The sequence below is a fragment of the Choloepus didactylus genome, chromosome 12, assembly GCF_015220235.1.
Source record: "Choloepus didactylus isolate mChoDid1 chromosome 12, mChoDid1.pri, whole genome shotgun sequence".
Taxonomy (NCBI): Eukaryota; Metazoa; Chordata; class Mammalia; order Pilosa; family Megalonychidae; genus Choloepus; species Choloepus didactylus.
This window is the reverse complement of record NC_051318.1, coordinates 50,087,416-50,100,906: the sequence shown is the minus strand read 5'-3', so window position 1 is coordinate 50,100,906 and position 13,491 is coordinate 50,087,416.

Genomic DNA, 13,491 nt, shown 5'->3' with positions numbered 1-13,491 from the left:
GCAGTGCCAGTAAAAGGTTTTGTATCTTCCTGAAAGAAGATTCAAACATTGAGAGAGTACATCTATTGGGCTATATGTAAAGGAACTGCCGATGGCCTTCAGAAACTGAGAGAAGCCCCCAGACAATAACCAGGAAGAGAAAAGAGTCTTCAATTCTATAATCACAAGGTACCAGATTGTACAGACTTCCTGAGAATGCTTGGAAGAGAATCCCGAGTTCCAGAAATAAACAAAGGTTAGATAACACTTTCATTTCAGCCTTAACCAATATCAGCCATGCTGGAACTTCTGACCTACCAAAATAATTAAATAACAGAATTTGTGCTGTTTTAAGCAGCTAAATCTGTGTAATTTGTTATGGCAGCAGTTAGAAACTGATACAGTAATCAAGTAACATCAATCTATGCTATGAATTTTTTATTTCAGGTCTAACAGATTTGTGTTCTATGCCCTACTAAATTGTGTCATTTGCAAACATTGCTCTCCTTTTTAAAAATAAATCCTCTGTTCTCTTCTCTTCCTCTTTCAACCATTAACTCTTCAAAGTTCAACTAAACTATCTCACCTTCTTTGAAAGATCCTGTTTATATGACTTGATGTATATCTGCTTTATATCATTTATCATTTATTTACAATTCTATATGGCTACTAGAATGAGAGAAAATTGCATCTTCTGGATTTGGTAGCTTTCTTAGTATATATTTCTTTTTGATTAGTAACCTAACAACAAAATATTTGTGTACTCTATTTGTTTATAGATTTAACAGTTTTACATATTGTCATATATAATTCAACAGATTAAAAACAGAAGAGTGGATGCCAAATACACTCACCTTCCTTCAAAACTGTGGTGTGAGAACATATCTGTCAATACTTGCATACTGGTTTGGCTCTATTATGTCCCCCAAAAAAGCCATGTTCTTTTAATCCACTCTTGCGGGGCAGACTTATTGTGGATGGGGCCTTTTGATTGGGTTGTTTCCATGGAGATGTGACCCACCCAATAGTAGGTGGGAATTTTGATTAGATTATTTCCATGGAGATGTGACCCCACCAATTCAAGGTGGGTCTTAATTTCTTTACTGGAGTCCTTAAGAGAGCTCACAGGGTCAGAAACTCAGAGAAGCTGAGAGAAGTGCTTAGAGAGAAAATGGCCAGAGACATTTTGGAGACAGCTGGTTGAAACCAGAGCCAAGAGATGCTAAGCTAAGAGATGAAGCCCAGAATTTCCCTGGAGAAGCTAAATGAGAAACCACAGATGTTTAAAGAAAAAGCCACTGGAATCACAAGCTGAAAGCAATGCAACCTGGGAGCAAAGGACCAGCAGACACCAACCACATGCCTTCCCAGCTGACAGAGGTCTTCCAACAGCATCACTGTTCTTCAGTGAAGGTGTCATCTTGTTGAAGCCTTGGTTTGAACACTTTTATGGCCTTAGGAGTGTAAATTTGCAACCTAATAAACCCCCTGTATAAAAGCCAATCCATTTCTGGTATTTTGCATCCCAGCAGATTTAGCAAACCACAGCAACTTGCAAATAGTATAGTCTAATGTAAAATTTCCAATGATAGTCTTCTTTCCCCTCCAGCCAATGTAAGTAATGATGTCATGTGAGAGGATTCTTGGTGTTAAGTTTATTTTTCCATGGGGATTCTTAACACCACTTCAATTTCGTTGAGGTTGGCTTCAAGCAATATATAAAAGTACTTACGTGGTTTCCTGGAATTTGGCCAAGCCTCAACACCTGGCTCACTCCTTAAAAACTACGGGGAAGGGGCTTTTGTTGGAGAGTCAGGTAGTGGCAGAACAATCAGAGAGGGCTGAGTTGGAAGTCAGCTTCACATCACCAATGGAAAGGCAAAGGCACATGATGCAACTATATTGTTTCTTGAATATAGTCATTCAAATTGCAATTCAGGTGCAGTTCAAGCTTTGCTCAAAGAAAATTTTCCCGAACTTTCTGTATTAGTTAAATTTCCATCATAAACATTATGCATTACCTTACTGTTACATAGCTAATATTATATTTCACTTTTTCATTTAATTCCCATCCTTCCCTCTGGATACAAAATTCCCTGTTGGCAGAGTATGCTTATTGCATTTTTCCATTCTTCATATTTCTACACAGCAGAGTAAAATTATTTTTTGACTAAGCAAAATGTTACAAAGCAGAAGAGTTAATTAATTTCTAATAAGCTTTCTCTTTCAATACCAACTGACAAAAATGCTTGCCAAATTATTATCAATGGATACATTTCACAAAATGCATTCAATAGAGTCTGTGAGTTGATTCAATTGACTTTACCTGGGTGAAGATAAAGCAGCTGGTGTGAACGCTTCCTCAAAATTTCTCACAACTTAAAAAACAAAACCTTTGACTTTGTTTCTTCTTTCTCCTTTAATATCTAAGGTCACTCAGGCCACTTCATTTAGATTTTAAAAAAATGAATGAGCTACAGTGTTTTAGTTTTTAAATATTCATGGATAGTTACTATGAGTTAAGTGTTGTCTTGAACAAAGGAAAGAAAGAATTTGCCTTCTTTTCATACTACTGGTATTTTTGCTAATATATATCTACATTTGAAATATGTAATTAAAAAAAATCAGATGAAGCTTCCCTTCCCTCTCATATCTCTCTGTCTCTGTCTCTCACTTTCTGTTTTTTGGTAGTGGTGGGAGATTAAGGAAATACTTTCTGACAGGGATGTTAAAAATAGACCCCAAATTTATAAATTTTCCATAGTTATTCTTAACATTTCCAAAGTTTTTAAACTTATTTTATGTTGTCTAAACTATGTATATGCAGCATATATTTGAACCATAGGTAAACCAGCTATAATAAATTAATGTATTAACTTTTTATTAGAGAGGATTCAAATCCCTCTTAAATTTTCTCTGGGAGTGTTTTTGTCTGGTAAAGCTGCTGCAATGCAATATGCCAGAAATAGGCTGGCTTTTACAATGGGGGTTTATTAACTTACAATTTGTAGTTCTTATGTCATGAAAATGTCCAACTGAAGGTATGAACAGGATGATACCTGGACTCTAAAGGCAGGCTTCTGGCATCCAGAATGCCTCTGTCACTTGGGAAGCCACATGGCTGGTGTCTGTTTGCCCTTCACTTCCAGGTTTCCTTGCTTTCAGTTTTTGTTTCCAGTGGCTTCCTCTTTGAGTGTCTGTAGGTCCTCTCTTAGCTCCTTTGAAGCTTTTCTGTATAGGCTTCTCTTAATTTCAACAATTAGCTTCTGTATGTGTTTTATCCTCTTATAAAAGACTCCATTAAGAAGAATAAGACCCAGCTTGAATGAGGTGGGTCACATCTCAATTGAAATAACCTAATCAAAAGGTCAAACCCACAATAGGTCTGTATCCACAGGAATGGATAAAAAGGACATGACCATTTCTGGGGTACTTACAGCCTCCAAATTACCACAGGGAGTATTGCAGTTATTTTGACACCAAGTTTTAACCAGTATACTACATTCTGTCTAGTTTACAGTCCCATATTGCATTTATTCAATTAATTTATTCTTATTTTTCTTGCAAAACTAACATCCTTCCTATGTTATCTTTATATTGCCTTAGCAACCTGTAACTAGGATCATATGATTTTGTTTTCCTCACAGTTTTTCAAATTTTAGCATAGGTATTTCTTAATATTTTTATTAAGCACAGATACAGCATTAGGAAATTATTTTTCTTCATATGTTTTAGATCATTGAATTAAAAATCATCATGAAAAGGTCTGCTAAAAATAACTAGATATCCTGCTATGAGCTTGTTCTCATTTAACTCTGTAAGAATATGCTTTAATGTTTACACTGCCCTTGGGCAGGATTTACTTCTCATTCAATAGTTATAATTATTTGAAGGACATTTAAAGTGGTAAGATTTCAATAGGGAAACATAAAATGTTTTTACATCTGTATGTATGTAGCTTAAATGTATTTCAAAATCGTAACTCATTCTAAATTATTACTACTCAGAATCCAAATGGGTGTTCATTAACCCTTCATATCTTTATTTTCTATTCATTTGATTGAGTTTTGTTCTATTTGTATAATAAGACAATTTCATAAACCACCATTCACTTATGCTTCCTGGGAATATATTATTTTTGCAACTCAGTAGACTTTATTTTTTTTTTTCATTTTTATTGAGATTGTTCAGATACCATACAATTATCCAAAGATCCAAAGTGTACAATTACTTGCCCCTGGTACCCTCATACAGCTGTGCATCCATCACCACACTTAATTTTTGTTCAATTTTTAGAAACTTTTCATTACTCCAGACAAGAAATAAAGTGAAAGATGAAAAAAGAAAAAAAGAAAAGGAAACTGGAATCCTCCCATATCCCTAACCAACCCCCCTCAGTTGTTGACTTGTAGTATTGGTATAGTACATTTGTTACTGTTTATGAAAAAATGTTGAAATACTACTAACTGTAGTGTATAGTTTGCAATAGGTATATATTTCTTCCCTATATGCCCCTCTATTATTAACTTCTAATTGTACTGTCATACATTTGTTCTGGTTCATGGAAGCGATTTCTAGTATTTGTACAGTTGATCATGGACATTGCCCACCATAGGATTCAGTTTTATACATTCCCATCTTTTGACCCCCAACTTTCCTTCTGGTGATATATATGACTCTGAGCTTCCCCTTTCCACCTCATTCACACACCATTCGGCACTGTTAGTTATTCTCACATCTTGCTACTGACACTCCTGTTCATTTCCAAGCATTTAAGTTCATCCTAGTTGAACATTCTGCTCATACTAAGCAACTGCTCCCCATTCTTAAGCCTCGTCCTATATCTTGGTACCTTATATTTCATGTCTATGAGTTTACATATTATAATTAGTTCCTATAAGTGAGACCCTGCAATAATTATCCTTATGTGTCTGGCTTATTTCACTCAGTATATTGCCCTCGAGGTTTTGTCATCAATCCATTTTTTGTTTTTTAATATGGTTTTGTTCACTCACCATACATTCTATCCTAAGTAAATAATCGATGGTTCTCTGTATGGTCATATATTTATGTGTTCACCACCTTCACCATTATCTATATAAGGGCATCTACATTTCTTCCACAAGGCAGGAGGGGGAGTCAAAGAAGGTAGAGAGGCAAAAGAAAGAGGAAAAAAAAATGACAGCTAGGAAGCAGCAAAAGGAAAAATAACCTTAAATCAAAGTAGAGCAAAGAATCAGACAATACCACCAATGTCAAGTGTCTAACATGCCTCCCCTATCCCCACCTTTTATCTGCATTTACCTTGGTATACTACTTTTGTTACATTAAAGGAAGCATAATACCATGATTCTATTAGTTACAGTCTCTAGTTTACATTGATTGCATCCCTCCCCCAATGCCTCCCCATTTTTAACACCTTGCAAGGTTGACATTTGCTTGTTCTCTCTCGTAAAAGAGCATATTTGTATATTTTATCACAATTGTTGAACACTCTAGATTTCACCAAGTTACACAGTCCCAGTCTTTATCTTTCCTCCTTTCTTCTGGTGTCTCACATGCTCCCCACCTTCCTCTCTCAACCATATTCATATTTGTCTTTGTTCACATACTTACATTGTTGTGCTACCATCTCCCAAAATTGTGTTCCAAACCATGCACTCCTGTCTTCTATCACTCGGTAGTGCTCCCTTTAGTATTTCCTGTAGGGCAGGTATCTTGTTCACAAAGTCTCTCATTGTCTGTCTGTCAGAAAATATTTTGAGCTCTCCCTCATATTTGAACGACACCTTTACTGGATATAGGATTCTTGGTTGGCGGTTTTTCTCTTTTAGTATCTTAAATATATCACACCACTTCCTTCTTGCCTCCATGGTTTCTGCTGAGAGATCCGCACATAGTCTTATTAAGCTTCCTTTGTATGTAATGGATCGCTTTTCTCTTGCTGCTTTCAGGATTCTCTCTTTGTCTTTGATATTTGATAATCTGATTAGTAAGTGTCTTGGTGTAGGCCTATTCAGATCTCTTCTGTTTGGAGTACGCTGCACTTCTTGGATCTGTAATTTTATGTCTTTCATAAGAGATGGGAAATTTTCATTAATTATTTCCTCTGTTACTGCTTCTTCCCCTTTTCCCTTCTCTTCTCCTTCTGGGACACCAATGATACTTACATTATTGTACTTTGTTTCATCCTTGAGTTCCCGGAGATGTTGCCCATATTTTTTCATTCTTTTCTCCATCTGCTCCTTTGCGTGTAGGCTTTCAGGTGTTTTGTTCTCCAGTTCCTGAGTGTTTTCTTCTGCGTCTTGAAATCTGCTGTTGTTTGTTTCCATTGTGTCTTTCATCTCTTGTGTTATGCCTTTCATTTCCATGGATTCTACTAGTTGTTTTTTTGAACTTTCAATTTCTGCCTTATATATGCCCAGTGTTTCCTTTACAGCCTCTATCTCTTTTGCAATATCTTCTCTAAACTTTTTGAATTGATTTAGCATTAGTTGTTTAAATTCCTGTATCTCAGTTGAAGTGTACATTTGTTCCTTTGACTGGGCCATAACTTTGTTTTTTTTAGTGTAGGTTGTAATTTTCTGTTGTCTAGGCATGGTTTCCTTGGTTATCCAAATCAGGTTTTCCCAGACCAGTTGCTAGGAATATATTTTTGACTGCTTAACCACGATATAGATGAAATGAAATTTCTACAACTCTACTGTCTTTCAAGCTATATGCATAAAATACTGTGAGGAATTAATAATACACTGTGATTACTAATACATGGTTGCCAAAAGTACTCAGATGTTTAACTATAATTTATCATATGCTGGTGTGTTCTTTTATTCTCTGCGATTGGTGTCAGTGTCTCAGAAATAGTTTTTGTTTTTAAGAAAATGTCATGATTTATTTCATGATAAAGGAAACATACTTGAAAAATGTCATGTTGCCTGTGAAAAAGAACAAATGATAATAATTAGCTTTTGATTAGAAGGGAAGAATCCACCCATTGAAACACAAAATCTAAATCTAGCACATACCCTACTATAAATTTCTTAAAATGGATACTTTATCATGCATGTTAATCACAAGGTATTGAAAAATTTAACACCTATAGACTGATAATTCAGATGTGTGCACTCAATTCTGGCTATGCATGATACCAATGAAGCCAAATCACATTATTCTCAAACTGTTTATGTGTTTTATAGAGTATGCAATGTGAATAGGGAGTAAACTAATTTTTTAACTCATTTGGTCATCATCTTTCAATTACTGATGTAAGACAAACAAGTTGATAATAATGTAAAATGCCACATATATAAAATTTATGAGATGAATCTATTAACATATTCAGTTCAAAAACAATGAAAATGTGTTTAAAATATAGGTTTTGTAAAATAAATATATTTGGAATCAGTGATGATATATGGTAACTTTCCTGGCTGATCTTTGGACAAAAAGATGCACACATACAATTATATGTGCAAGGCTAAAAAATGATAAAATATAAATAATATATGGTGATGAAAAAGCACTGGGAAGACATAGGAAGGGAAGTTTAAGAAACATGCAAGTTCAACAAGAGAGAGAAAAATGAATGCCAAGATGGAGTCCTATTTGTTTATAATATGGATATGGTGCTGGGGAGTTACATAAACAATATGGTGTTTAGGGAAGACATATATGGAATAATTTGGAATGAGAAAATTCAGATGCCTTGCAGCCAATTAGAAATTTCACTAACACAGGAGAGTGAGTCAATGACACAGCTAAATCTTAGAGGTTTCTGAACTTATAAATCAATGGTCTTTATAAATTATTTAAACTTTTTATTGTGAAATGTAACACATATAAAGAAGAATACACAGAAAAAAATGTGTAGACCACAATGGATTATAAAAACTGATTCATATACTGCATGTTATTGGATATCTAATTTCTCTTGCTCAGCATGCATGTAAATATCATCTGCTAATATTTATTGCTATATATTTCTCAAATTTTCATGTATTTTAGTTTTGATGGACATCTGTGTGGTCTCTGATTTGATGCTACTATAAGCATTCTTATACATGTCACAGTGCTTGGGTTCATGTGTTATGACTCAATATTGTCTAAGGTTGCCACACTGCTATGACCAATAACACAATGTGTTGGCTTAAATAACAGGAATTTATTGGCTCATGGTATTGAGGATGGAAGAAGTCCAAAATCAAGGTATCAACAAGACTTGTTTCCTCACAGAGTCTGTAGCACTCAAGTGCTGGCTTCCTGGCAATCTTTGGGGTTCCTTGGCTTTTCTATCTACCTCATGTCACATAGCCATGTCCTCTCATTTCTCTGCTCTTCAGGTTTCTGCTGACTTCCAGCTTCTTTCAGTGGCTTTCTCAACTTTTTGTCATCCAGTTTCTTATGTCTTTAATTCCAGTTAATTCTCTTAAGCCCTAATAATATAGGCTAAGACCCAGTCTCATTTAGTCAGACCACATAAAAAAAGAACATCTTCAAGTGATCCTATTTACAATAGGTTTGCACACATAGGGACAGTGAATAAGAGTAAGAACATGTTTTTATTGGGGTATATAATTCAATTTAATGCAAATATGCTCTTATGAGTGGACCCAAATTTGTTGCCAACATGGTTGACCAATTTACATTCCCACTGATAGTGAGTGGAATTGCCATCCATCCTCCTTGCCCAAAACTGGGTATTGGGTGTCCTTTGTTTATTCCCTCTGAGTTGAAGAAAATGATTAAAGGGACTACCTGGATTTGCCTTGAGGACTGGGCACCATTCCTTCCTGGTCTCTTGACACTGATCCCACCCCATCCAAAGGCCTGATCATGGTTTGTCACCAAGCCGTCCTAGTCATAATATATTTTCTCATAAAAACAGAGTGACATCAAGGACAGCAGGGTTACCCTGCATTGAACTGAAATATCTAGAAATGGAGCCAAAGTGGGAGGCCAGGCTATGGGGTGGTGTCATGGCTTTCAGAACACTGAGACCCCAGGCTCTGTTGTGAGGGTCTGTGAGCACCATGAACAGGCAGTGGCAACTGAGCTGGGTTTCAGGGTCTAAGGGAGGCGTATAGATGGAATCAAGATATTCAAATGGCCACAGTTCACAGAGCTGGGGAAGGTGCCAGGAGCATGAGGGCCTTACTCAAAATGATACTGAAAATGTCACAGCATTTTGAGTATCTTTTTGATATTAGATGGTAGGAGGGTGTGCATTCATTATCTCATTAAAGTTTTCTTTTGCATTTTCCTATATCCTAGTAAGTTTATGAGTTTTTTCATGTATTTACTGGGCATTCAGTATCTTTTTTCCAAAGTGCTAGTTGAAATTTCTTGTCCAACATTTTCCACTGAGTTCTTTTTTTTTTCTTTTTTTTCTATTTTGCTATTTTATAGGGATTATTTTTATGTTCAGGGTATGAGTATTTTTTCTAATATACAATATATGTATTGCCAACATTTTCCCACACTGTGTCTTGACTTTTTATTCACTTGATTGTGTTTTCTGATACATAGAGTTGTTAGTTTTAATGTAATCAAGGTTGTCAATTGCTCTGTTTTAGAAATTGAAGCCTGCAATGGATCTTGTATATTATCCTCTATGTGTTTTATTGGTCTTCCCTTTGTTTACTTTCTCCCTTTTGAGGGAACTCATTTTAAGAATAGTTTCAGAATGAGTAAATTTCACTTTTCTGTTTATAGTATTCAACTGGACTAAAGCCATTTGTTGAAATACTTTTTTATTTATTCCTTCCTCACTGCTGCTGTGAAGTATCCATTTTTTCCTTAGAAATTAAATATCCACGTATGTGTTGGTCACTTTCTGTGCTCTCTGTGCTTGTCCTTTGTTCTGATTATCATATTGTTGTTCCTTCAATTGTGTTGCTCTTGGTTATTTGTTATCCTTTATATTTCCATACAAATTCTGTATTCTATTTATCAAATCTCATATGAATACACATGAATATGCATACAAACATATACACTTATGGGATTTTGAATGAGATAACACAAAATCTATAAACTAATATAGGTAGAAATGAAATCTTTAAATATTGAATACTCAAATCATAACTTCATCGAATGAACTCATTTATGTAGTTCTTTAATTTCTTCTTTAATATTTTAGAGTTTATAAAGTTTTTCACACCATTTTTCAATATTCTTAACTGTTATTTGGTATTTTGGTGATATTGTAAATTTTTTTTTACTTCAGATTCTTTATTTTTCCTGTCTGCTGTTAATATTAGGAAATGTACTTAATTTGTATTATTGTATAGGCAATCATATTTTTACTCATGATAAATACAATTAATTCAACATGTATTTAAATGCAATAATATATACATTCAAATATACAATAATTTACTAATCCATCACACTTTGCTAAATGATCATATTTATTTTAATGCATCTTCTGAGATCCTTATCCGTGTATACAATTATATGGTGCTATTCTAAGTTTACTATGCCTGATTCTTACCTTTTTAAAGGGACTTCTTCAGAGACTGGTTTGAAAAAATTGTACGAGGTATTATGTAGGAGAAGAAAATGAATATTTTATAAATTGAACTACTTTAATACTATATTTTACTTTAATATATTAAGGAACAGCTTCAAATACATTCTGAGACTGTTAGCATAATTACATAATAATTCTGAGCTACTCTCCCTGTCTCTTCTCATCTATTCCAGGATTTAAAATGAGTAATGCAGTCAAAAGGGGGCAATGGTCCATTCTCCAAATGGACACTGACCTGAAGTCTCACCATGGCTTTCCTCTCACCCCTGGCCTCAGCTGACTACTCTACAAACCCTCGTCCTGCTGTGCCTGGCAGTCAATTCCCAGATCTTTTCACGTTTGATATACTAGAGGCCAGGAGCATGAATTGCTGATACACATCTAACAAAGGCTATTATTAACTCAGTCCATTGGCCTACATAAATGATATCAGCTAGAAAAAGTAAATATCCTATTTTACAGGCAAATTATGTAAATATCTTGGGAGTTTTTTTTTTTTTAATTTACCTCAATTATTAATTTTTGAAAGTTCTCAGCCATTATTGCATCAATTTTTTTTTTCTGTCTGGTATATTAACTTCTTTCTTATTCCATCTACATGTACACACCTTTTGAAATTGTCCACAGTTCTTGATATTTTATTTTGTTTTTTTTTTGTTGTTGTTGTTATTATTTTTTCATTAGTTTTTCTCTTTGCATTTTAGGTTAGGGATTTTCTATTAACCTCTTTCAAACTCACGATGCTTTCCTGAACCAGACAATGTACTCACCTATCAAAAGCAGTTATGTCTGTTATAAATGTTTTGATTTTTAGAATTTTCCTTTGATTCTCTCTTACAGTTTCCATCCATCTGCTTACATTACCTAAAGATTTGTGCATGCTGACTGCTACTACCATTTGAGCCATTAAATTATTAATCATAATCATTTTAGATTCCTAATCTGAAAATTCTACCATGTATGTTATATCTGGTCTGGTTCTGATGCTTGTTCTGTCTCTTCAGCCCGTGTTTTCATGCTTTTTTGTCATGCCATGTAACTTTTTGATGAAAGACTGACATGATGTGTCAGATAATTGAAATTGAAGTCAATAAGCATTTAGTAAGAGGATGGACATTAATCTGATGAAAAGTTGAGCTGTATTTAATGTTTTCCATAACCATGCATGCTAAAGACTTCAAATTCCTCCAGTGCCCTTGTTTTTGTCTCCCTTCTTGATTTGGACCTGTCAAAGTACTCCTCCTCAGTTTCTTTAGCTCTGATTTACTGTTATTATACAATGAATCCATTGTTGAGGTGATATGGGATTGGGGATGTGAAGTATTCCATAATTTTATGATTACATGTGTTTTAGTCAGTACGTGATCCTTGGCTATGGCCTTAACAAGTGTTGATTCATATATATGTATAAATTATCCCCTCCTTTAGGTGTGTAGGAAGGCTAAGGTTGGCTGGAGTTGGAGGAAAGCCTATGCCCCAGGTGGATTATACTCTGGTAACATTTTACCCCCTGAAAGGTAGACTTTCTTAATGGAAAATGCTTTGTGTGTATTTACCATGATCAGTCTTCCCTTCCTCCTGCTGATGCCACAAGGAAGCTTTCTCAGATCTTCACCATGAGTATATTGGGGGCTTCCTGGAGGTGAAGCCCATGAAAGTCTTGTGGCCTCTCTATTACTGAGGCCCCAGGAGTTTCTCACTCTCACACTAGTCCACACTCAGCCTCTAGTAATTCATCAAATGTCCCATTAAGAGTTCCTTTCAGTATTTGGCTCCAGAGGCTTTTACTCAAGGTGAACAGACCATGGTTTTATCTCTGGATTTACCTGTATCTTCAGAAATCAGTGTAGTGGTTGCTCCCCAACCTCAGCTCTCTGATGGGTCCAAGAAGTCACAGAATTACCATTTGTTCAGTTTTTTTCTTGTGGCACAGATAAGAATGACAACTTCTAGCTCTTTATATGTTAGATCTGAATCTGGAAGTTTCTTTATATTTCTTTTTTTTCACTTTTCTGGGTTAAATTGGTTTATCTCCTTACTTATTGAGAGTCAACATCTATCTCTATATCTATATCTATATATATTTTAATATTATAGGCTCCCTCAAGGTCTGTTTCTGTTGACTTTTTTTTCTGTGACTTTTGATGAAGTCCTATTTCTTTGCATATCACCAAATTTTACATATTTTATACTTGACAATATGTATGCTTCATTAAATAGACTTTATTACCTTATTCCAAAAAATGTTGACTTTTGTTCTTCTAGGCAGATTGCTGATAGTATCATCTTCAATTTGTACAGACTTAATTTTACAGTTTGTGAGGTCGATCTGTTGATCACCCACAGTTTTCCAGAGCGTTGTGGTTAGGCAGTACTCCACCTCCAAATTCTATCTCTCTCTGTGCAACATGTGAAGGCTTGAGTTTATGCCTCATTTCGGTGGGTTTGCAGGAAGCTTTCTCAAGGGCTTAGCCCTTACTCCTAAGAAGACAATTTTCCTGGATCTCAGCTAAATATCAAGATGTTATAAAAGGAGTTATGATGTCCTTCCATTCTGTCTGCATGTGAACTCCCATATCTGTCAATATTTCTTTATCTTGAATCTGAATTAGTAACCCACTGGAGGTCCTTGGTTTGTCTGATTCTGATCATGTGTAGTACACCCCTTAAACAAGGACTCACAGGGGATCTTCACATGGTTTTGGAGATCCTCTCTGCATATCTTCATCCTAATTGGACTTCCTCCTTGCAGTTTTTACTACCTGCTTCATATCTCTGATCTCTGTCTCTTTGGCTTGGCAGGAAGTCCATATTCTGTGTGGACTCCATTCATTCCACTGAAGTCAGGAAATTGTTCTGAGGCATAGAATCATGTTGATTGTTCCACTATGAAATACTTCTTTTCACTTAATAAGTATTTGTCCATAATTTACTATGGAATGGAATATGATGTTGGAGAGCTAAGGATAGAGGAAATGATT